The sequence below is a fragment of the Oryctolagus cuniculus genome, chromosome 6, assembly GCF_051225735.1.
Source record: "Oryctolagus cuniculus isolate XC-2025 breed Fujian yellow rabbit chromosome 6, ASM5122573v1, whole genome shotgun sequence".
NCBI classification, from domain to species: domain Eukaryota; kingdom Metazoa; phylum Chordata; class Mammalia; order Lagomorpha; family Leporidae; genus Oryctolagus; species Oryctolagus cuniculus.
This window is the reverse complement of record NC_142872.1, coordinates 86,088,318-86,112,700: the sequence shown is the minus strand read 5'-3', so window position 1 is coordinate 86,112,700 and position 24,383 is coordinate 86,088,318. Positions and strand designations below refer to the sequence as shown.

At 40.2% G+C, this 24,383-nt stretch overlaps 1 protein-coding gene across 1 annotated transcript in view; it reads left to right on the top strand.

Annotated features, from left to right (window-relative positions):
* Positions 1–22,721, top strand: part of CA8 (carbonic anhydrase 8 (inactive)) — a 125,518-nt gene extending 102,797 nt beyond the window's left edge. The window contains exon 9 of the mRNA XM_051843756.3: positions 21,746–22,721. The gene's annotated coding sequence lies outside the window, so the exon portion shown is untranslated. The remainder of the gene's footprint in view (positions 1–21,745) is intronic.
* Positions 22,722–24,383: the final 1,662 nt, after the last annotated feature.

Here is a 24,383-nt window from a genome sequence, read left to right as displayed (position 1 = left end):
CCCAAGTGCTTGGGCCCTGCACCGGCATGGGAGACCAGGAGAAGCACCTGGCTCCTGGCTTCAGATCAGCGCGGTGCGCCGGCCGCAGCAGTCATTGGAGGGTGAACCAACGGTAAAGGAAGACCTTTCTCTCTGTCTCTCTCTCTCTCACTATCCACTCTGCCTGTAAAAAAAAAAAAAAAAAAAAAAAGAAGAAGAAGAATGGTTGTGTTCTGTGATCTCATAGAGCTTAGGATCTGAGATAAGGAGTCTGACAGTAGAAAAAGAAATGCTCAAAAGTGTACAGTTACAAGTTATATTAAATGCCATGAATGAGAAGTTCAAAGCAGTGTGGGGAAGATTTCAGGTAGAATATCTTTTGTAAAGATCTTGAGGGGTGCTCCCTGTGGAGGTAAGAATTTGATGCCTTGAGACCCCTGAAATAAGCCTTCATGAGTCTGCGGTAAAGGAACCAAAGGGGAGAGGTTGGCAGAGTTCAGGTGTTAGAGGTCCTGGTCAGCCATGTTGGAGCATCTTTATTTCATTGTCAATGCATTGTGAACCCATGAAGACTTTTGCCCAGGGCAGTAGCCTGATCTCAAGTTTGCTTTAATAGTTCATCCCAGCTGGATAATGAATGAATTGGATTACAAAGGAATAGGGGTGGAGTAGAAAGCTGTTTCGAAATCTGCTCGATGGCCAAAAAGGAGACTTAGAACCTAGAAGAGGCACAGTGGAGATGGATAAAAGCTAATGCTTAGAAAGTAGAAATTGCAGGTGGTATCAAGTGATGAAATGAGGGTGGGTAGGGGGAAATGGAAATGTCAAAGGTGACTGCTGGGGCCTGGGGTTTTAGAAACTGTGGTTAGGCCTGCGCCGTGGCTCAATAGGCTAATCCTCTGCCTTGCGGCACCGGCACCCCGGGTTCTAGTCCCAGTCGGGGTGTCGAATTCTGTCCCGGTTGCCCCTCTTCCAGGCCAGCTCTCTGCTGTGGCCCGGGAGTGCAGTGGAGGATGGCCCAAGTGCTTGGGCCCTGCACCCGCATGGGAGTCCAGGAGAAGCACCTGGCTCCTGGCTTCGGATCAGCGCGGCGCACCGGCAGCAGCGGTCATTGGAGGGTGAACCAACGGTAAAGGAAGACCTTTCTCTCTGTCTCTCTCTCTCTCACTGTCCACTCTGCCTGTTAAAAATTAAAAAAAAAAAAAAAAAAAAAAAAGAAAAGAAACTGGTTAGAGAACCCTTGAGTGACAGCAGGAAATCTGTTTGGGAGGAAAAATGAAGAGTTTTGTAGAACACATTGAGTCATTGGGAGATGGCATCTATCATGGAAGCAGAGTTCTTATGAAGACTGGTGTAATTTCAAGAGTGAAATCAGCTAAGAGGTCTGGGCTGAAGTATGGGAGTGCTTGGTATACATGTGTGTCTGTTCTCTAGTAATGGGGTCGTCTCATTAAGTGTTTGTAAAATCTCACATAAGGCTTTCCAAATATTTAACCAAAATGCAGAGAAGTTAAGACATGGTCCAAAACAATGCATTTATTGAGCAAAGGCGTTGGAAATCCAAACTGTCTTGACTGACAAAGCTCTTTTTCATATCTGGACAGAGGTCAGGGAGGGTCCCAGAACTGGTGGTCAGAGTGATGTGGCATGTACTGCAGCAGACAGGGAGGGAGCAGGAAGAGGCATCAGAGATGCTGTGTTATGGCTGCTCTTGGTGATTTGAGCTGAGAGGCAGCAGAGGGGTCAGCATGACAAGGCACTTTTAAAAAGACTTTTACAGCTAAACTAATGTTAGAACTCATCTGTATCCCAGGAGAAATGGGCACATAGGTGGAGAGGGGAAGAGGCTGAAGATGCTATTTCCCATTGAAGTCTGAAAAATTGAAAGAAATGAAATCCTGAGCACACATGGAAACTGACTATTTTTGAAGCTATTTTTATTTGACACGTAATAATTGTACCTATTTATGTAGTATAGTGTAGTGTGATAACTCAATACATATATACAGTGGGTAAAGCTCAAATCAGGATAATTACCATTTCTGTCTCCTTCAACATTTACCATTTCTTTGTGTTTGGGGTCTATGAACTCTTCTATTCTAGTTCTTTTGAAAATATTTAATAAGGAATCCTTGCCATTTGTGGAAGCATGGATGAAGCTGGAGGACATTGTGTTAAGTGAAATACCACATGCTCTCACATGCTGTCACTCATATTTGAAAGCTGCAGATTGATAAAACAGGCGTGAAGAATGTCTGAAACCATTTGATCTGACCATGCCAAGGCAACCTCAGGTGGGACTTGAAATTCAGTAAATCTCTACCTGGCTAATTTTTAAGTTGATAATTTCATATAGCATGCAACTCATGTTATAAATATTCAAATGGTCCTTGGCAGAAAGATTTGCCACTCCATCATAGAAGAAAAGTAGAAGAGTAGTTACTAAAGGCTAGGAAGGGGAGGAGGGCATAGAGGGGGTAAAGGTTGGATAACAGGAACCAAAATACAGAAATGAGTTCTTATTCTACAGCACAGGAGAGTGGCTATAGGAGACTGATTTTCATTAAGAGAATACTTTCTCTGTTGCCTTAAGAAGGCAGGTAATTAATACATTTAGTGAGTCCACAATTTGCTTGATTTTATTTTCCAATGAGGAGCAGGGTAATGATGGGAGGTGTGAGGGAGGCAGGGGAGAGGGGATGGGAGCAAGCCAGGGGGAGGAACCAGCTATGGGAGAGGGTAGCCTGAGTATCGATGCTGGGGCATGGAGAGTGCGAAGTTTCTCTAATATAGGCTTGGTATATTTTCTGTGAATATCAGTAACTGTAAATGACACTTTTAATGAAATAAGATGATTGCCATAAATGTTTGATTCATATCTAGTCCTAGGCCAGAGTTGCCTGTCTGTCAATATCCAAATAACCATCACAATTGTCTCTCTCGCACTCATACAGATTGCAATGTTGTTTATAAGATTGTTTATGTTTCAGAGCTTTCATATTCATCATATGCTAGAAAAATCATGTGTACTTTTTCAGTTTTAAATTAATTACAATTTAGGTATTTTTAAATGGAGGATGGATTTGGGCTCTTATCTTGGTGGCTGAGATTATTTAAAGGGGAGTAATTTCCCCCTCAAATTCCTCACAATGGTGCAAGTATTCTTTCTAAGGTGACTCCAATTCTGATTTCATCCTTTCTTGAATACATTTTTGATCCTTTTATCTTGAAATGTGTAATACAAATCTAGTCATAGTTCTACATCAAAATTATATTGGGGAATCAGACTTATGGATGTGTGCTTTTTATTTGATATTTAATAATGCCCTAAGGCAGGTAATTCAAATTTTTATTAAAGTGAAGTGATTTGACAGTTAGACTTTGAATTTAATGCATGAATGTTTCATTTAAGCTCTTGGAACTGAAAAGGGGAAAAATTTTCCTGTGGTAGTTAGCTCTCTAAAAAATGTCTAAAATTATTCAGATTTATTTCAACTATGTTTTACTGTAATAACTTTAGTTTGGGGACTTAAAGTGGCATTTTTTTTTTCCTTTTTCATGACATGTCTGGACATCTGGAGGGCTTTGATAACGAAGACATATTATTCCCATGAATAATCTGTGGCTTCTTATATTACCATTTAAGAAGCATGAACTATGATTTTGTACTTATTTGAAGAATTAGCAGGTTCTGGAAATTCTTTAGGTCCCTGGTGCTGCTTCAGATCTCTGGGCGCTAACCAATACTACATGATTCTTTGCCCATTGAATTTTCTATATGGTGCAAGAGAACTACATTTTATATCAAGATTTAAAGTTCACGTTACTTATTGTTCTTGGTATCGTAGTGATCTTCTGACAAAATGATTATTTTTATTTGTAGTAGACCATTTTCAAAAGGCTATTCTGACTCTCCTTACTCACACTCACATTCACATAATTTAACTTGATGCATTGCATTGGCCTGAGAATTGAAAGCTCTGTTGATAGAGTTGTTTTCTATTTAGTACATCTTAGAGAGCTTAATCACAATGGAATAGATTTCCTAAAGGATCTCAAAATGGTTTCACTAAAATGCCAAAGCACCAAGATTTCTCAAGATATCCATTGTGTTTTTATTGTATGATATCAAAATGATTAAAGACAGGAATGAAAAATATCAAAGCTGTCACTATGATGCCATCCACCATTAGTTCCTCACCAGAAACCAAAACAAAAGATGTACCTTATCTTGGACTTTCAGCCTCCAAAAGTGTGAGATAAATTAACTTCTTTTCTTCATATTTCTGCAAGAGGCCACAAGACAGGCAGCCGGAGTAGGGGAGAGGGTCAAGGCTTGCTCCTTTGATAAATCCCTCTCTGGAGAACTAACACAAGGGTCCCATAAGAACTACTTTCATCCTGTCAGAGGACAAGCCCCCACTGGCCCTTCCTCCTTCTCCTTCTTCCTCCTTTGTCTCCCTCTCCCCCTCCCCCTCCTCTTACTTCTCCCTTCCCCCTCTTCCTCTCTCACCCTCTCTCTCCCACCTCCTTCTCCCTCTTCCTCCTCCTTCCTCTTCTTCTTCATTTAAAAGCAACAGTTATTAGAGTCAAAGACCTCTAGCCAGAGTAGCATGGAGGGGAGCTCCAAGAGAGGCAAAACCCAAGGAGGCTGGTGATAGTGGGGTTTTTAAGCACAATTTTGGGAAGAAAATTCAGTCACAGTCTGAGACAAAACCCATCCAAAGATCTGATTTGCAATCTTGTTTGCCCTGTCTGGCTTGCTTATAAAACAAAAAAGCTATCCAGAAGGGTGGGATAGGAAACTTGTTTTCACAATAAACTATGAACTCAGGAGGATGCAATCACCACTCTCTTGCTGTTCTCATGGTAAAATTGGGAATTTTTAAGGAATGGTGCAGGCACTTTTGACATTGCTAAAGGCAACTTTTGGGAAAAGCAAGCATTTTGCCCTCTTAATTTCCACCAAGTGTTAGGCTGTCACAAAACACACCAAACACCGGAGTAAGGGGAAGGGTTTACTGGGGAAAACCCAGCAGACCGGAGGGAAGGGGCGAAGAGGGAAAAGGAGAGTAAGAAAGAGGAGAGAGGAGAGTGAGAGAGGAGAAGAGGAGGCTAGAGAGAGAGTGAGCAGGAGAGAAGAGAAAAGCCAAGAGAGCCACGTGTCCTTTTAAAACTTTGCCAGAGGGCAGGCAGGGAAGCAGGAGTAGCAAATCCCAATAGGATGGGGGTGGAGCTGGACACAGGTGGTTGGGCCATGTGGCTACCTGGCTTTCAGCAATGGGGGAGGGGGGGGCTAGTGCCTAGAATGTAAATCAGGGTGTAGATCGCACCTCCTCATATTCCCTCCTCCAGAAGAATGGACCCTAACTTCTGTTAGGGGAACTGGGTGGTGGCTGTTCTGGCTCCTTCATGCTGAAAAAGGGCAGAGTCAAGACAGGGTTCCAGCATGAGGTGGCTTCTCAAGAGAGACACAGTGCCAGCTTGCAGAGCTGCTTCCATCTGAGGTTTCATGTGCATGGCCATCTAGAATTTTACTCTTTCAAGTCTGGAGAAAGTGAATCCAACAAGTAGGTTAAACTCACAGTGTCTAAAACAGAGGATAGAGTCATTATTAGAGGGCCTAATAAAGGAGCTGTCTAAACTATGAGGAAGTTTTCTCATTGAGAGGCAGATAGAAACTGACACAAGGGCCCTGATAATAATCAGGTGAGCTTTAACACCTGGCCAGGTATGAGGCCCAGACCTATCTATCTCTTCACATGGGGTACCAGAAGAGACATTGTAAGGGAGATGTGAACCTCCTTAGGGAAGGCACCCTGTTGACTTCCATTACCTAGGTGGCCTGGGAGGAGAGCGCTCCTGAATAGAAGGCAGGTGGCATCTGTAAAAGGAAATTTACAGTTCTACCTGCAATGTTACTGACCCTACTTGGCCGTCCCCTCAGCAGCAGTGATTTCAGCTCAGAGACAACAGTGTCTGTGGCTCTGACCCAGGAGTCCTTCAACCCCTAGGGCTGTTCTTCTTCCAGTGGCCCAGCCCATGGCTGGCAGAGCTGTAGGGCTTTTCATAAGCTGACTTCTGCTGAAGCCCTGGCTTTCCACATCAAAAACCAATGCCATTTGTGGTGGACTGACCTGTTGGGTCTCCTGGATGGCAGATCTGGGCCCCACTTCTTAAAGGCTTCACCTTCTAACATAGGACCAAACTCCCAACACATGGACCTTTGGGGGACAAACCCCAAAGCACTTCACAAATGTGTTTAACCAGAGAAACACAATGCAGAATATGTGTTGATAATACAGGGTATGTGTTGATACATGTGTGGTGATCCAAAGTATTCACTGTGATCTTTTGATCTGAGGTGAAACAGCAAGTAACAATACTGGACTGCAGGCCGGCGCCGCGGCTCACTAGGCTAATCCTCCGCCTAGCGGCGCCGGCACACCAGGTTCTAGTCCCAGTCGGGGCGCCAGATTCTGTCCCGGTTGCCCCTCTTCCAGGCCAGCTCTCTGCTGTTGCCAGAGAGTGCAGTGGAGGATGGCCCAAGTACTTGGGCCCTGCACCCCATGGGAGACCAGGAGAAGTACCTGGCTCCTGCCATCGGATCAGCGCGGTGTGCCGGCTGCAGAGCACTGCCACGGTGGCCATTGGAGGGTGAACCAATGGAAAAAGTAAGCCCTTTTTCTCTGTCTCTCTCTCTCACTGTCCACTCTGCCTGTCAAAAAAAAAAAAAAAAAAAAAAAGCACTCTGCTTGTCCAAAAAAAAAAAAAAATACTGGACTGCAAATACCCCTGCTGTCGCTCCCCCTCTTCGTGGAGGAACGACACAGGACCCTGCGCTGTTCTTTCGTCTGCTCGGCCCTCCCCGGGTTTGCTGCTGGTTCTTCCCGGGTTGGCTACTGTCCCTTCCACCTCCGTGGAAGGGCGGTTCCCCCTGGCCGCTTTCCCCACTTCCGCAGGGGAGCGGCACACCGCCGGCCGGCTCTCTGGGGGCTGCACAGGTGTTCCCTTAGATGTTCCCCTTAGATGTTCCTGGTGCATGCCGTCTCCTCCTTTATAGTCCTCCTCTGCCAATCCCAACTCAGCTGCCCACACGCCGAGTACGCTGCTCTCCTCCAATCAGGAGCAAGTCCTACAGTTTATTGGTTGAACTGGAGGCAGCTGTGCAGAAGCTGTTTACTTCTCTCCCAGCGCCATATTGTGGGAGAGCAGATGCATAGAATAAGTCTTAATTCCAGTAACTCAGTCTAGTCCGGATTGCTCCCCACACCCTGCATTTTCTCCATATGCCCTTCAGGGCTGGAAGGGCAGATTCTGGATGTGCCCTGAGATATGGTTAAGCTACCTTGAACTCCAGTCTGTGGAGTAAATGAAAAGGCTTTTTTTTTCTTTTGATATTTTACAGTTGAATTAAAGGCTAACAAACCCTTCAGAAAACCTTTCAATACTACTACTACTACTAATTTGTTTTCAGTAAATGCCAGTTGTGTGCCAATCACCCTCCTAGCTATTTTATATATGTCTTATTTTACCTCATTTTTTATATGTCTCATTTTATATTACTCATTTTACTACTATTTAAGTTGGGAAATTCAATTCAATCTTTAAAAAATTATCAGTAAAGAAACTGAGGCCAAGGAAATTTAAATATCTTTACCAAGTAGATTAAACTACTAACCTATATAACTGAAACTGATAGAAACTGATGAAAGTGATAGAAACACTCATTTAGAAATAATGTCCTTTCACTCTGTTGAAGACATCTGCACTCCCATGTTATTACCTAGATTAGCCAAAAAATTGAAGAAATCCAAACGTCCATCAGCTATGAATGCATAAAGCAAATGTGGTACATATATAAATATATCTGTATATGCATGTATATATCACATATAAAATAGAAAATATGTGTATTATATATAAAATGGAGTAATATGCAGGCATAAAAAGGATGAAATCATATCATTTGCAGCATCATAAATGGAACTGGAGATTATTGTGTTAAGTGAAGTAAGCCAGGCACAGCAAGACAGGTATTACATGTTCTCACTGGTATATGGACTATAAGAAAGTTGACCTCATAGAAGCTGAGAATATGATGGCTACCAAAGGTATGGAAGAGCAGAAAGGAGAGGATTTGGATAAAGTTTAATTAACAGGTACTAAGTTATAGTTAGGTAGGTGTAAGATGTGCTGTTTTCCTATTGTGCAGTAGGGTGACTATAGATAATGATTGTGTGCTGTATGTTTCAGGTAAAAAATAGAAGAAAGAATTATAAATGTTTTGACCATAAAGAAATGTTAAATGTCTGAGGAAAGGTATTTGTTTATACTAATTGGAAATTACACAGTATGTACTTGCGTAAAAACATCACTTAGTATCCCATAAATATGTATAATTTTTTATGTTTCAATTAAAATAAAAGAAAAAATAGGTACCCAGAAAAAAATGACCTTAAAATCTGGACATATATTTATTTTCTTGTGTCTATCACTTCTGATTCAGTCCAAACAGCTTTCAGGGACATGATTATAGATTCATTGAAGTACACCATGAACTTTTACATCACTAGGTTAGGAAATAATGATACGGCATGTAAACTCATCCAAGCTCACAGCTTCAGTCGCCACTACATGCACATGATTCACTCACCTACATTTATAGTTCAGGCATTTAAGTTACATTCCGTAATTGAGTGCCCAGTTGTCTGTATGATTCTTTTGGTGATGAGAGTAACAAAGGCATCTTTGAGCCTATGATCTTCCTTTGCAGATTTGGTTCTCATCTGGTTTTCTTTGAAACCCGAGTCATGTAGGACACCTCTGTTCCTCATCTCACCCCACATTTCCAATTTGTTATCCATTTTTGCTAATTCTCAAAGTCATCAGTGTCTCCATCTTCATCTCCATCCTCACAACCCATAATGTTAGCCTCATCTCATCTAGACTATTGCAAGAACATCTCCCCTCTTTTCTACTTAAGACTGTTAATGGTAAGAAAGAGTCACAAAAATGAAAAGACATGAATGACATACAACACTCAAACTGGTATGTCAACTCTTATTGGTCTTAACTATCTGGAGAGTGTTGAGAAGGATTCGGAATCCATATGTGAGCACAGGGGGAGTGGGATGACTGACAACATCTGACATTGCTGGGGTGATATATTGCACTTTATTGTCTTTCACACTGCAAGATAGTATTATTGGCATCTGATTTAAATGTCTCTATTACTAAATGTGGAGACTTTCAAAAACAGGCTTTCAAAAATTGATCTGTATTAGATCTACTGATAGGTAGCTAAGTGTTACCAGTTATGAGGAAATACAGAACCATAATAAAATGATTAAAGTTTTCCAACCTATCTTCCTCTTAATATTTTCATTTCATGTATGTAAGATTATAGTCCTGATGCTTATATATACAGCAAATTACTTACATACAGCCAAACCTAGAGAGCCTGAAACCTCCTAATGGAAATGAGATGGTGTGAAGGTGAGGAAAGGGTTATGTGTTGCTGGGGTGAAGGAGTTTACTCAGATCCCTTTATTAGGCGTGCAGTCATCTCCTTAAGGGGGGAAAGGAGTAAACATCTTCATTTTGGGTTGCTATAATAAAACATCTTAAACTGAGTATCTTATAAACAGAAATTTACCTTAAAGTTTTAGGGCCACTAGAAGATCTGATATATGGAGAGCCAGTTTCTTAGCTCATAGAGTGACACTTCTCAACGTGCCCTCATAAGATAGAAAGAGGCTAGCTACTCTTCTAGGATTTTTTCTTTTCTCTTCTTTTCTTCTTTCACTTATTAATTTATTTCAAAGTCTGAGCTACAGAGAGAGGGAGGAGAGACAGAGAGAGAGAGAGCGCGCGCGAGCTTCCATCTGCTGGTTCACTCCTTGAATGGCTGCAATGGACTGGGGCTGGACCAGACTGAAGCCGGGAACCAGGATCCTTTTGCAGTTTATCCACATGGGTGCAGGGGCCCAATCACTTAGACCATCCTCCACTGCTTTCCCAGACATATCAGCAGGCAGCTGGATTGGAAGAGGAGCAACGGAAACTGGAACCGTTGCCCATATGGGATGCCGGCACTGCAGGTGGCAGCTTTATTCTGAATGTCACAATGTTGGCTCCTGGAATTGCTTTCAAAAGGCCAATTCATCAGAATCAGGAGAGCCCTCATGAGCTAATCAGCTCCAAAGACCTCATCTTTTAAGACCTTGGTGGTTAGGATTTTTTTTTTTTTTTTTTTTGACAGGCAGAGTGGACAGTGTGAAAGAGAGACAGAGAGAAAGGTCATCCTTTTCCATTGGTTCACTCCCCAGTGGCCGCTGCGGCTGGCGTGCTGCAGCTGGCGCACCGCACTGATCCAAAGCCAGGAGCCAGATGCTTCTCCTGGTCTCCCATGGGGTGCAGGGCCCAAGGACTTGGGCCATCCTCCACTGCACTCCCGGGCCACAGCAGAGAGCTGGCCTGGAAGAGGAGCAACCAGGACAGAATCCGGCACCCTGACCGGGACTAGAACCTGGTGTGCTGGTACTTCAGGCAGAGGATTAGCTTAATGAGCCGTGGCGCCGGCCAGGTGGTTAGGATTTCAACATATGAATTTTGGAGGGAAACAAAAATCCAGAGTATAACAGTAAGTGGAAGAAGAAACCCTTAAGATAAAGACAGATGCAGACATGACTCTCAACAAGGGGGAGAAGCAATCTGTTTCAAAAAACTTTAAACCAATTATAAGAGACATAAAATTTTTCCCTTAACTGTAGGTCTTAGAGGTACATTCATGTTAGTTGCATATTATCATTCTTTTGGCTACTTGATTTTACCTAAACATTCTAGTTAAGACTTGTTTTGATAACACACAAAGCTAACATAAACTAGATAATGTCCCATACTTGAGATAGAATTTAAAATGTTTGTTAGATAACATGGAGACTTCTCCAATCAAAGAATTTTCCACTAGGTAGCATTTTCTCAGAATAAATCAGTTGTTAAAATGCTAAAGCCACATTGATTTTGTATGGGTCTTTTCTTCATTACAGTGCTTCTGCTAACAATCCCTTTCAAGATTTCTGAATTCTTATTGCGCATTCTTTTAGGGGTTTTACTTGCAATCATAAAGGTCTTTAGGGCTTGTCTATAGAAAATATTTTCAGAGACATTTTAGAAGCATGGTGTTAAATTGGATCTCAAGAAATTCTTCAATCTAGTCTTTCACCTGAAGAGGTTTTCAACTAAATTATTCCAGATGGATACTCCCCATACCTGGGACAAACCAAGCAAGGAACCTTTGTTGTCTGAGAATACTTCAGCATAATGCTAAAAGGAAAAAAAAATAAACCTCTTGAAGCACTCTGTTAAGTGTTAACAGAGTTGAAATGTCATTTTGATGGTAATGTTCTTAAAGCTTTCTGTAAATAAATATTTTCAATGAATATAAATGGTTTTGTTCCCAGATTTTTGTTTGCCTTCTGTTAGAAGCATGTAAAAATTCCTACAGCCATTATGCTGCAGAGAAACTGATGTAATTTTTTTCATATATGACTGTTCATTCTAATTTTAGTATAGGTACAACCAGCAGTCCTCTGCTGGCATCTTTTCCTTAAGGAGTGATTGTATTTAGTGGGTTCCAACAATAAAATCACTGTAATGGGGAATAAAAGATTGTAAATAAGAATAACAATGCTATTCATCATCTAAATTAGCCATTTATGGCATATTCCTGTACCTGAAATATTTCCATAGGAAATAAGGCTAAAATCCACATTTACTTATAATTAGACATAATGCAAACCTTCTCTCATTGTAATAGTTGCCTAAATCCCAATTCAACTTAATTTCATTGACTTTGATTTCTAGACTAAAAGCATTAAGCTTGAACTAGTGAAAAATGTATAATATGTGCATTCAATTAAGAAGTAATTAGATACTCAATCACCCCTACAACGCACCAGGGATTAGGAAAGAAGGAAGAAAAATGTGACTCACTGTAGTGTAGAAAACAGTTTTGTTAATTAGTTTAGTGCTAATTGAGATTGAGAAAGTGTCAAAGTATCACAACACAGGCTTATTTCTGATAACTTTTTTTTTTTTTTTTGACAGGCAGAGTTAGACAGTGAGAGAGAGAGAGAGAGACAGAGAGAAAGGTCTTCCTTCTGTTGGTTCAACCCCCAAATGGCCGCTACGGCCGGTGTGCTGCGCCGATCCGAAGCCAGGAGCCAGGTGCTTCCTCCTGGTCTCCCATGCAGGTGCAGGCCCCAAGGACCTGGGCCATCCTCCACTGCCTTCCTGGGCCACAGCAGAGAGCTGGACTGGAAGAGGAGCAACCGGGACAGAATCTGGCGCCCCAACCGGGACTAGAACCCGGAGTGCCAGCGCCACAGGTGGAGGATTAGCCTAGTGAGCCATGGCGCTGGCCTCTGATAACTTTTAAAAGCTAAATTTTGGCAGTGGATCTTTTTAAAAAAATTTATTTAAGGTAAACAAATTTCATGTATTTCACATATACAGATTCAGGAACATGGTGATAATTCCCACCTTACCCTCCTCTTGACCATCCTCTCACGCTTCTTCCTCCTCCCTCTCTTATTCCCATTCTTAATTTTTACAAAGATCTATTTTGGTTAGATGTATGCCTCCCATAGTGGAGTACCTGGGTTCAGTTCCAGGCTCTGGCTCTACACTCCACTGTGGATACAGACCCTAGGAGGCAGGGTTGATGACTCAAGAGGTTGGATCCCTGTCACCCATGTGGGAGACTTGGATTGGTTTCTCAGTTCCTGGCTCTGGCCCTGACCCAGTGCCTACCACCGCAAACATTTGGGAAATGAACCAAAAGATGGGAACTCTCTCTGTGTCTCTCATTCTGTCAAATAAATGAATTTATTTTAAAAGTAAGGTAACTTTTTTTTAAAAAAAGCTAATCCAGTGTTTCATAATTCTTTAGTGTAGAATGATGTAGGAATTACAAAATTATTATGATTTTTCCTAGAGTTTTGATCTAACATTATGTATTCATCCTATGTTATATGCAGTGAGTGTTGGGAGGGAAAAGAACTAATGCCTTTTTAATAATTCAGACACGAGGCTGTATTTAATCTATTTCATCCTCACAACAATCCTTTGAGGCTTGTGTTTTTATTTTCGTCTCAGAGGTAGACTGAGGCTGAGGCTAATTGAGTAACTTGTTCAAACTTAGAGCCTGTAAAGTGCAAACCAGAGACTCAGACCCAGATAGGTTTAACACCATAGACTGAGCTCTTTCCATTGTACCACATTTCAAAATAACAGGATACAGAAAATTATGAACTTCCTTATATGTCTTTAGCCTTTTGTCTATTTTAGATAAGTTCCTGGGAATGAGATTTTGGGGGAAAAATAACATATCCTCCATAAGGTTACGCTAACTTGTGATTGTACCACTGGCTGAATTTTTTATGAAAGGTATTTTTTGCTAATAATTCACTGTACTTTTTACATCTTTCTTATCTTCTTTTTGCTCTTCAGTTTTTGAAGTGTGTCCATGTCTTTCGACCTAATTGAAAATACTGTGGCAAAGGTCGTCTTTGAGCTCTTTCTATGTTTTTTGATCTTCTATCTCTAAATATAATAGATGTTCATGGTCGAAAATTCAAACAATAGAGAACGAAATGAAGCAGCAGCAAACGTGTGTCAAGCTCTCCTCTGTTTCTGGTGAACATGGAGTTCTGGAGCTAAGTGGGGCTGGCTCTGACTCCACTACCAAAGAGTTGGTGTGACGTTGACAATGATACTAATATCACTAAGTCTCTTTTTTCATCATTAATGGTATTTACTTATAGGGTGGTGGTGATGATACAATGAGATAGTGCAGGTGAAGTGCTTAACATGTTTTTGGCCCAAAGTATAAGTAGTCAGTAAATGTTGCCTTTTATCATTATTTTTGTCCATTTGATCTTTGTGTATATATCTCATATGACTCTCTCTATATATACTATTCCAAATAGGATTCTACCAAACTTGATATTTTTCTGTAACCTTGATGATACATTTTTTCATGTCATTCACTGATAAATGTCACATTTTTAAATGTATGTAAAATACTTTTAGATGTGTATGAAAATTTACTGAGCTGTTTGTCTATTATTGCAAAGCATTGGTCATTCCCAGTGGTTTTGCCATAACCAATAGTATTGTGATTAGTATTCCGGCCCATTTCCTTAAAAATTTGATTTTTGGGTCAGAGAGTTTTGTGGTATATAGGCAAATTGCTCTCCCCAGAGTTATATCAGTGTATGTTCCCACTAGCTGTGTGTCTGAGTATTGTCTGAGTATTCTTTTGGCCTTCAACAACATCATGCATTTAAAATTTTTCTTCATTGCCAGCATGATGAAAAATGTTTCTTTATGTTATATTAAGTCCTTGTTAATACTTGGTTCTGTTCCTGAAATGTCTCTTTTGTTCCATTACTCTGTGTATTCATGAGCACGCACAACAGTGTTCGGTGGCATTGGTGTGCATTTCAATGTTTAGCAGGATGAGACCCCTTACTAATTCCTTCTGTAGAATTTTCTTGGCCACTTTCATGTGTTTGATTTTCCAGATAAACCTTAGAAGGATATTATTGAAGCTTTATAAAAAGGATTTAATTAAAGAATAAAAGACCAAGGAGGTGAGAAAAAGAGAATGAAAGAAAGAAAAAAAGATTCCATCTAGAACTTTTCATTTGCATTGCATTGAATTTATAGAATAATTTAAGAGATTGATACAGTTTCTAATCTTTCTATCAAGGAATAGTGCATAAATTTGTGTTATTTTTAGTTAACAATTTTAAATTTATTTATTTGAGGGAGGCAGGCAGAGAGCGAGCGAGTGAGAGCTTGCATCCATTAATTCAGTCCTGGTGGTGAGGTGGAGGTGGGCATGGAAATGAAGTTAGGAGTTGGGAATTCAATCCAGGTCTCCCTCTGGAACCCAATTACATGAACCATCACTGCTGCCTCCCAGGTTCTGCATTAGTGGAAGCCTGGAGTTAGAAGCTGTAGCCAGGTCAAACCTGATCATTCTAACCAGCATCTTAACTGCTAAGCCGAATGCCTGCCCCAGTACATGCTTATTAAATTTATGACTTCCATATTGTTTGGAATTCCCTCCTCTCACTGAGTTTACTCCAAGTTGCGCACTGGACTCTGGAGGCCGCCTGGGGTGTGGCTTGATGGGGAATGGACTCTTCCGCTGGCTGCTCCGGTCCTTGGCATATTATTCTTTCAGCCTTGGTTTCCTCATTGCTGAAGTGGGGAGACTGAGAGTCAGAGCCTCCTGGAGATATTATAAGAATTACATGAAATACGTTGAAGTACATAACACAGGACTTAACAGAGGGTTAACATTTGTTAAATGTCAGAGATCCCTACTATAATTGTTGTTATTGCCAACTTTGACCAGTGGCTTTTTCCATTGGTCAGTTTTTTTTTTTTTTCATTGAAACGATAATAGATTAGGTTTGCTCCTGGATTTCTTACTAAACTCCCATACACTTTCCAATAAAATTTCAGCTGATGATTTTAAGTTTTCTAGATAGGCCATCATCAATCTAGAAAATCTGTAAACAATGACAATTTCATTTCCTCATTTGTAATTTTAATACTTATTTCATTGTACAAGCTCATAACTTCTAGAATGGTAAAATAATTAGCTGTGATATCTGGCACTCTTTTCTTATTTCTGATATTCTTGGGTTTCTATTTTCAAACCCCATACCATGTTTCCCACACTGTTTCTTTTGAGTCTTTGAAAGTATTTGGTGCTCTATACCTCTTCCTTTCTTTTACTCCTGTCTCTATTTTCCTTCCTCATGACCTGACACTGTTATTAGTGGATGTGTTGGAAAACAAGGGAGCTATTTGTCATTGCTTATAACATAAGGGCATTATTTTTAGTCTTCTGGTTTGTGTATAGAAGTCAGAAGGGGCACAGCCTAGTGTCGTGTCAGTCAGCTGCACAGCTGCACATCTTAAAAGGCTCTGGTTTTGGAGATTTTACGCTGAATTATTGTGCTTTGGGAGGGATGGTTTACAGGTTATCAGTTAGTTGAGCCAAATGCACTGCAGCTCACATTAGCCTGTGACCCTAACAACCTCTGAAGAGCAGGGTGTGTATGCACATGTGGTTTTTTATTTTTGGTAGCTTTTCAGGAAATTCTCCAGTGGTGTTTTTGATTTGCACTCATTCCCTAGGGGCTCTTCATAAAAGATAATTTAAGATTCAAAATAGTCACATGAAATATAGCATCTGCTATAATGATATTGAAATAGCTGATGATTTGGAAGACTCCTTAGGATGTGGCCATACATCAAGGTCATCATCATGGACAGTGATCATTGTGAAATAAACAATTTTCCACTTTACATTTAAGCTTTCATAATGATTTAAGTATAGATAAATGGGTATTTGGAGGACGTCTCAAAGAGTTTGTATAGTCAAAATATCACTTATTTAGATTTTAACAAAATAAATCTATATTCTGATTTCCAAGTAATATAGTTAGTGGATAAACTAACTTCCTTCCTTCCTTCCTTCCTTCCTTCCTTCCTTCCTTCCTTCCTTCCTTTCACAGGTGGAGTTAGACAGAGAGAGAGAGAGAGAGAGAGAGAGAGAGAGAAGGTCTTCCTTCCGTTGGTTCAACCCCCAAATAGCCGCTAAAGCTGGCGTGCTGCGCCAATCTGAAGCCAGGAGTCAGGTGCTTCCTCCTGGTCTCTCATGCGGGTGCAGGGCCCAAGGACCTGGGCCATCCTCCACTGCCTTCCCGGGCCACAGCAGAGAGCTGGACTGGAAGAGGAGCAACCGGGACAGAATCCGGCGCCCTGACCGGGACTAGAACCTGGGGTACCAGTGCCACAGGCAGAAGATTAGCCTAGTGAGCCACGGCACCGGCCGTAAACTTTCAAAAATATTTCAAATACATAAAAGGAACTTATGTTACGAACAACGACCATTGATTGAACCTGGCAATTAATTTTATTTTCACCACATACTGCATTAAAATAACAGGACAGAGTTTTGAGTTTTACTTTTTAAATGTTTAATTATTTATTTGAAAGGCAGAATAACAGAGGAAGGGACAGAGAGAAACCTTCTATCTGCTGGTCACTTCCCAAATGGCCACAACAGCCAGGTCTGGGCCAGGCTGAAGCCAGGAGCCAGAAACCCCATATAGGTCTCCCATGTGGATGACAAGGGCCCAACCACTTGGATCATCCTCTACTGCTTTCTCAGGTACATTAGCAGGGAGCCGGATCAGAAGTGGAGCAGCTGGGACTTGAATCAGAGCTCCAGTATGCAATGCTGGCATCACACAATCAGTGGCTTAACCATAGCTTCTTAATTTTTAGATGGTTGGACATAGTCTTATAATGAAATTTCATTTCATAGAATGTTTGCCTCTAGATCAGTCATTCCAAAATGAGTTCTGCTGTGTCACAATGCTGGCCCCAGAGATTTTTGAAAAATACAAAACCCACCAAACAAGACAGGAGACACAGTAACAATATTTCAGAAGCTGAGCCAGAAACAGGTAACTGCAGTAACAGATCTAACAGGTGGGAGGAACAAACTTGTTTCCGTGTCAGAATCTCTGAGTCGCAGGAATTGGCAGCAGATACCCTTGGACGTTGGTGTGAAAGGATGTATTTGTTGAACGGTGTTTGGGAATTAGTTCTGACTCCAAATCCCCTCCCATACCCTCCTGGACTCCTGGACACACTTGCCCTTGGAGATGATGCAGTGAGAGGCTCTGGACCACGGGACCCATCATGACAGAGGTTCATTTCACCTCCACGCTGGGCTGCTGACACCTTGGAGAAAGCTGCCTGTTTTCTCTGGAAGACCTGACAGCCCAAGGAACTTCTCTGTTGAAGCAGCCCAACTGGGTCATCTCATGGTAGGGGTATGACCAGCAGGTGTCCTGTTCCTTTAGCCTCCACTCTGGCTTTGTGTCTGTAATTGTCTCCACTGTTAGATAAGAGCAGGGAAGGCTTATTTGAAGACATCTTGTGACATGTAAGAACCCCAAACAACAGATGAAGAACAGATTGAAAGAAATCAATACTTAGGGGCCTGCTGCATGGCTCAGGAGGTTAATCCTCCCCCTGCGGCACCGACATCCCATATGGGCGCCAGTTCTGGTCTCGGCTGCCCTCTTCCAATCCAGCTCTCTGCCATGGCCTGGGAAAGCAGTAGAAGATGGTCCAAGGCCTTGGGCCCCTGCACTCGCATGGGAGACCGGGAAGAAGCACCTGGCTCCTGGCTTCGGATCAGTGCAGCTCCAGCAGTTGTGGCCATCTGGGGAGTGAACAAACGGAAGGAAGACCTTTCTCTCTGTCTCTCTCTCTCACTGTCTGTAATTCTACCTCTCAAATAAACAAATAAAATCTTAAAAAAAAAAGAAATCAATACTTAAAAGGAAGAGAAAAATTTCCGAATCACGTGTAACTTCAGAAAGTTAAGGAGAGAGTCAGCAACCATGCAACAAGAATAGGTTGCTTTTAACAAACAGGATGATCAGAAAACAAATACTTTGGTAACTGTAGATGTGGTAGCAAAAATAAAAACTTTCACAGTGGGATAAAAAGGCAGAATTTAAAAAATTTCTCAAAAAGCAGAACAAAAAGGCTAAGAAAAATAGGTAACAGGAGAGAGTAAGAAAATCAGAGAATCGATCAAGGTAGTCCATTATCCAAATAGTAGGAAAAGAGGATAGAGACAATGGTGGAGAGGAACCCAACAACAAAGCATTCAAACATTTTTTTCAGAACTCATGGGCGAAATGCCCAGATTGAAAAGACCCACTGAATCCCCAGCACTGTGGATCAAGATATGCCCACACCGAGGTGCCATTATGGGAAAATTCAGAACATCGAGGGAGAAATTATGGGGATGGGGTGGGGTGGGAAGCACAATAAACAGGTAAATTCAAGGAACCTAGAATCTGAATTTCATTCTTCTCAACTGCAACACCAAAAGCAGCAAGTCATTAGGGACAATGGGATTCCTATTCCAGTCAGACTTTCAGCCAGATGCTGGTTAGAATAGTCATTTTCAGATTTGGAGGTCACCAAAAATTCATTTCCCTGGAAGCTATTAGATGTGCTTCATCAAAATGAACAAATAAGCTGAGAAAAAAGGATATGAGATCCAGGAAACATAGATGCAATGAATGAAAATAGTAAAGTGAGTGCCCACAGTGGCAGAGTGAGATCATAGGCAGAGGGGATCATCAGTCCACATGTAGGCAGGTGAGAGGTATGAGACATGAGCCTTCTCCAGGAATGTTACAATGCATGATATGGCTTAGTCTTTTGAGAGGGCAGTTGGACAGTTGGTAGGCAGTCTTGACTTGAACCAGCTATGAGTACATAGAAAATTAAGGTGGAAAAAAACAATCCCAAGGTACTTGTTCACTCCAGAGATAAAATTAAGCATTGTGCAGAAAAAGAAAGTTAAATTAACATGTGTAGTTAAGCTCTGAACATTTATACCATTACAGTAATAGAAAGTGATTACTGATCTAGCCAACAAACCAACTTTACTCCATAATCATATTTGGAGGATGGTTTGATGGAAAGGGTTTATGTGTGTCTAGGATGGTTGTGTGTGTGTGTGTGTGTGTGTGTGTGGTATGCAAATAGGAAGAAAACGGTCAAATCTTCATTCTCCAGAGGGAGAACTGATACAAAATGCTAAAACAGAAAATGAAAAAGTAACAGTACAGTCATGCCACTTACTTATTTGGTGTCAATAAATAAAGATTGAGAAGGAGGGGCTGGTGCTGTGGCACAGCTGGCAAAGCTGCCATCTGCAGTGCCAGCATCCCATATTGGCACTGGTTGGATACTTAGCTGCTCCACTTCTGACAAAGCTCCCTGCCAAGTTTTCCCTGCATCTGGAAAGCAGCAGAGGCTGGACCAAGTGCTTGGACCCCCCAACCCCGCCATGGAAGACCTGGAAGAAGCTCCTGGCTCCTGGCTTTGACATGGCCTAGCCCTGGCCATTGCTGCCTTTTGGAGAGTGAACTAGGAAGCTGAACATTCTCTCTCTCTCTCTCTCTCTCTTTCTCTCCCACCCCTTTTCTCTGTAATTCTGCCTTTCAAATAAATAAATGAATCTTAAAGAAAACACAAAAGGAGGAAAAGCTCATTAAGCGTAGGGTATTGTTTTGGGTTTCCTCTGTGAGGGAGAAGTTTTCTCTGAGTGAGTACGCAAATTCACCAGCTGATTATTGCTCACTAAGGTAAATTAGGATTTATTCAGCATTTATTGAGAACCCCTCAAATCATGTCCTCTGAAGTTAAAAAAAAAAAAAAAGAATGGATCACAATGACCATGTAGGCCTGCTGCACAGCTGACGTATGCTAAATGTAGTGACTCTACTTTGGATTAAGACTTGATCTCGTGTGATGTCTGATTAGAGTGGCTACATCTTTACCTACGTGGGTTTTGTTTAACTGATGTTTTGGACCATAGCATCTTAATTTTTAGATGGTTGGACATAGTCTTATAATGAAATTTCATTTCATAGAATGTTTGCCTCTAGATCAGTCATTACAAAATGAGTCCTGCAGAGCCCGGTCTATCAGGATGCTTGCTTAATGTAAAGAGCAGTGTCCACATAGGTTGGTGAGCTGTGAATGTTTTGTCATCCTTTTGGAGACTTACAGTGCACATTTGTATGTTTGGAACTCTAAGATGGTTTTGAATTACCTGTGTTTTGCCAGCATCTTCACAGTATTTTTGAACACAGATTCATTTTTTCAACCAATCTCTAGTGTCATGTGGAACACAATTTGGGAAGGTGGTGGACTCTGGGTTATTTCATTTTTGTTGGAAATTAATCTGTTGTGAGTTTTAGGTTCCTTCTATCTCTGAAATGCTGTGACTTTACAAGTTGATCCTCAGTCATTTTCATATGACTTTGAATTATAATTAATATATATATATTATGTATTATATATATTAACAAATATATATAAAAATGCCCTACCTTTGTAGTCATATCTATAAGGCATTATCTTAAATATTAGATGGGAGAGGAAGTTGAGGAGATACTGGTCAAAGGTCATGAAATTTCAGTTACACAAGAGGAGTAAGTCCAAGTGATCTATTCAGCATCATGTTGACTACAGTTAATATATTGTACTCTTGGAGAATGCAAAGAGAGTTCATTTTAAGTGTTTTCACCACAAAAAGGACAACTGTGTGGGGGTAATGGATAGGTCAGTTAGCTTGGATTAGCCCTTCCACAGTGTGTGTGTGTGTGTGTGTGTGTGTGTATCATGCTGTACATAAAAAATACACAATTTAACTTGCCAGTTGGAAAATGAAAATAAATTAAAAAAAATTAAAAAAAAAATGACCTTTGTTCCCTGAGCTATTATCTATCTGGGATTATTACACATGAAATTTACAGCCTAATGTTTTATTTGTATTTACTATTTATTTGTATTTAATAGGATAGTTCAAACAATTTTTATTTTGGCTGAAAATATTTACTTCTGTGAAATTAATAAATCTATTAATTAGATTTATTGCATGGAAATAATATTATGGTAGACTTTGTGGAAAAATTGCAGTGATAACAATTTGAGCATGAAAATTTTTGAAATTGCCACATTTTCTCATGAAATTCGTAGTTTTTACTATGTCATGTTGGACTGTCAAAAGACTTTCAATATCTTTGGAGTAATGTTGGTATTATAATTGATTCATTCTTTTTGTCTAAAGGAGGAAGACAATGGTTGTACAGTGCCAATGGATGAGAAATGGAAACTTCTGAGCCCCAGCTTCTGTTATCCTCAAAGCCTGCCTTGTTTGTCTTCATCTAGTCCAGCTCTGATGGACATCTGGGACAGTTGCCTGTACACATGCTATATTGAAGTATTAGAAGATAAAGAAAACCTCTATTATATACCCAATGTCACTGCTGCTAGTATTCATATTTTTGCATATACTGTTTATTGCTTATGTGTAGAAGGAATGAAGCTAGTTTTGAGTTGTTATTAGTGTGAATATGTATTATGTATTAGTAGTGAGACAGGAAAAATACATCCCCACCATTAGTAGTCCTTCATTTCCTGTCTTCAACAGAAAAATTTTTCACTTGGACAATAGTATAATTCTTAATAATAAAATCAGAGATTGCTTTTGATCAAGAACATAGAGCTGTAACTGCAATGTGAAAGATTAGTAAGAATCATGACTCATGCTATTTTTCAGCACCCTTACCAGAATTAATATCAGGCTGCTGTGTCATGAAAAACATTTTGAGAGTAAATGCAACAATATAATATGTTATATATTATTTAGTTAAAGGATTTAATTGAATCCATGTTTATTTGACAGATTTGAAGCTGTTGCTTCTAGGAATCTGAAAAAAGTATAAGAAATAAAATAGTATAAAAAGAGGGTGGGTACAACAACCAGGAGAGCTTTATTTTCCACAAATAGAAATATGAATTTAATAGTATGCTATGTTAATTTAGTGTACAGTTTTTAAGACTAAAATATTTTATTCTATGTATTTCACTTCTGTAGTATGTTAAGACATTTCTTTTAAATATGACCAATGATACCCTTATTTTAAGTTACAAGAAAGTTTAAGCACATACTTAGTTGGAGTTGACAGAAAGATAATTTACGTGAGACAATTTGCGTGCCCGACACAACGCAAGTACTTAATAAATGTTGTTTGTTGTTGTTATGACTGTTGTTATAAAACAAATGACTCCAATAATGAAGTCCCAATTTGGAGAAATTTTTTGATGCAAAATATCTAAGAAATAATACAGTCATGGAGTAACTATACCTTCAGGGGTTTTAGATGTATTGGGTAAAGGTAGTGGTAATGGAAGCCTTAAATACAAGCACAAATCACAACAGATATCTCTAAAAACAGAAGCAAAGAAAGTTCATCGTGTAATCTTGGGTAGTGAGAGAAAGGACTTGAACTGTGGCAAAGTGAGGAAAGTGGGCTCTTGTGAAGAGTTGGAATCAGTGGCCTCTGACTACTGTAGAGCAGTGTCTCTGAAGGCAGAGAGAGAGCACTTAGATGCTTCCTTTGTGTAGTTTCTACTATGCATCAATGAGGAGATGGCTGAACATGGTTACAAAGCTGGGGCCTTAAACATTTACATTTCACAAGGCCTGTACTTCTACCACACAGGTGGCCAAACATAGGCTGCAGGAGTAGCTGCACGTGTAGTTAACATCAAAAGAGCAGAGCTGAAGTCTTTCATGGAGTCGTCAGTGCAATGACTCTCCCAGCACCCTTTTAGTAAACCATTGTGTTCTGGTCCTGGAACAAATCCATGCACAGGCATCTGCCTCTACTTCTGGTTGAACAGCCAGGTACTGTTCTTGGACTTCAGCTGCCTCCTGCAATCTTCTACTATCTCTCCCTAAAGTAAGCTAAGCAAACTTTACAACAGAAACAAATTCAAATGACTTTCAGGATAAAAGCCAGGCTCCCCTATTTCACTCTTCAAAATATGTCCATGATTTTTTTTATTATTCAAGCAATCAAATTTATTTACTCCATTTTTTAATCGTAAGTCTGAAATAAACTGCATGATTCAGATGGTGGTGTCCATGGGTGGGATTCTATGGAAAGTTAATCTATGGAATACTCTTTCATTTCACCTTGGGTATCTCAGAGTTAACATTGGAGTGCTTTTATAGGATGTTTTTGTTGGAATGAACTTGAAAGACATTTGTCAATCAACAAACATGCAAAAAATTGACTTCAGATCTATCTTATTTGGATGATGGAATGGGAAAGAAAAGTAAAAGCTATGTGATGTGACCTCCTAAAGCAAAAGTGGAGGAGGAAGTCACTGGAGAGATGAATGATACATTTCACACCTCTTGAAATTAAATCTGGGGTAGATTTTTTTTAAACAAAATCCAGTAAAAAGAGCAACAAAACTAAGGTGGCTTTTCACATGGCTTATCACATGTAAGTATATGATTCATGGTCATTGATGTACCTGATATTATAAAGTAATATTTTCAGCAAGCTGGTCAATTAAGATAGTTTGGGTCTTCCTCTGTTGCTGTTGGTTAATCTAGCTAAGGCTTGTCATTTTTGTTGATCTTTTTAAAGAACGAAATTTGATTTTGTTGTTTATCTTTATCGTGTTTCTGTTCTATAAGCTCTGCTCTATTTTTTTCCTCTATTCTTTCTTATGCTTGCTTTAGATTTTGTGTGTACTTTTTTCAGTCTCTTAAGCTGGAAAATTATTGATCTGAGATTTTCTTTTCTAGGAAGGGGATTTACAGTTGTAGATTTTCTTCTATCTTTGTTTTAGCTGCATTCCGAAGTGGTGGGATACTGTGTTTTCTTTTCTTTTTCTTTTATTTTTGG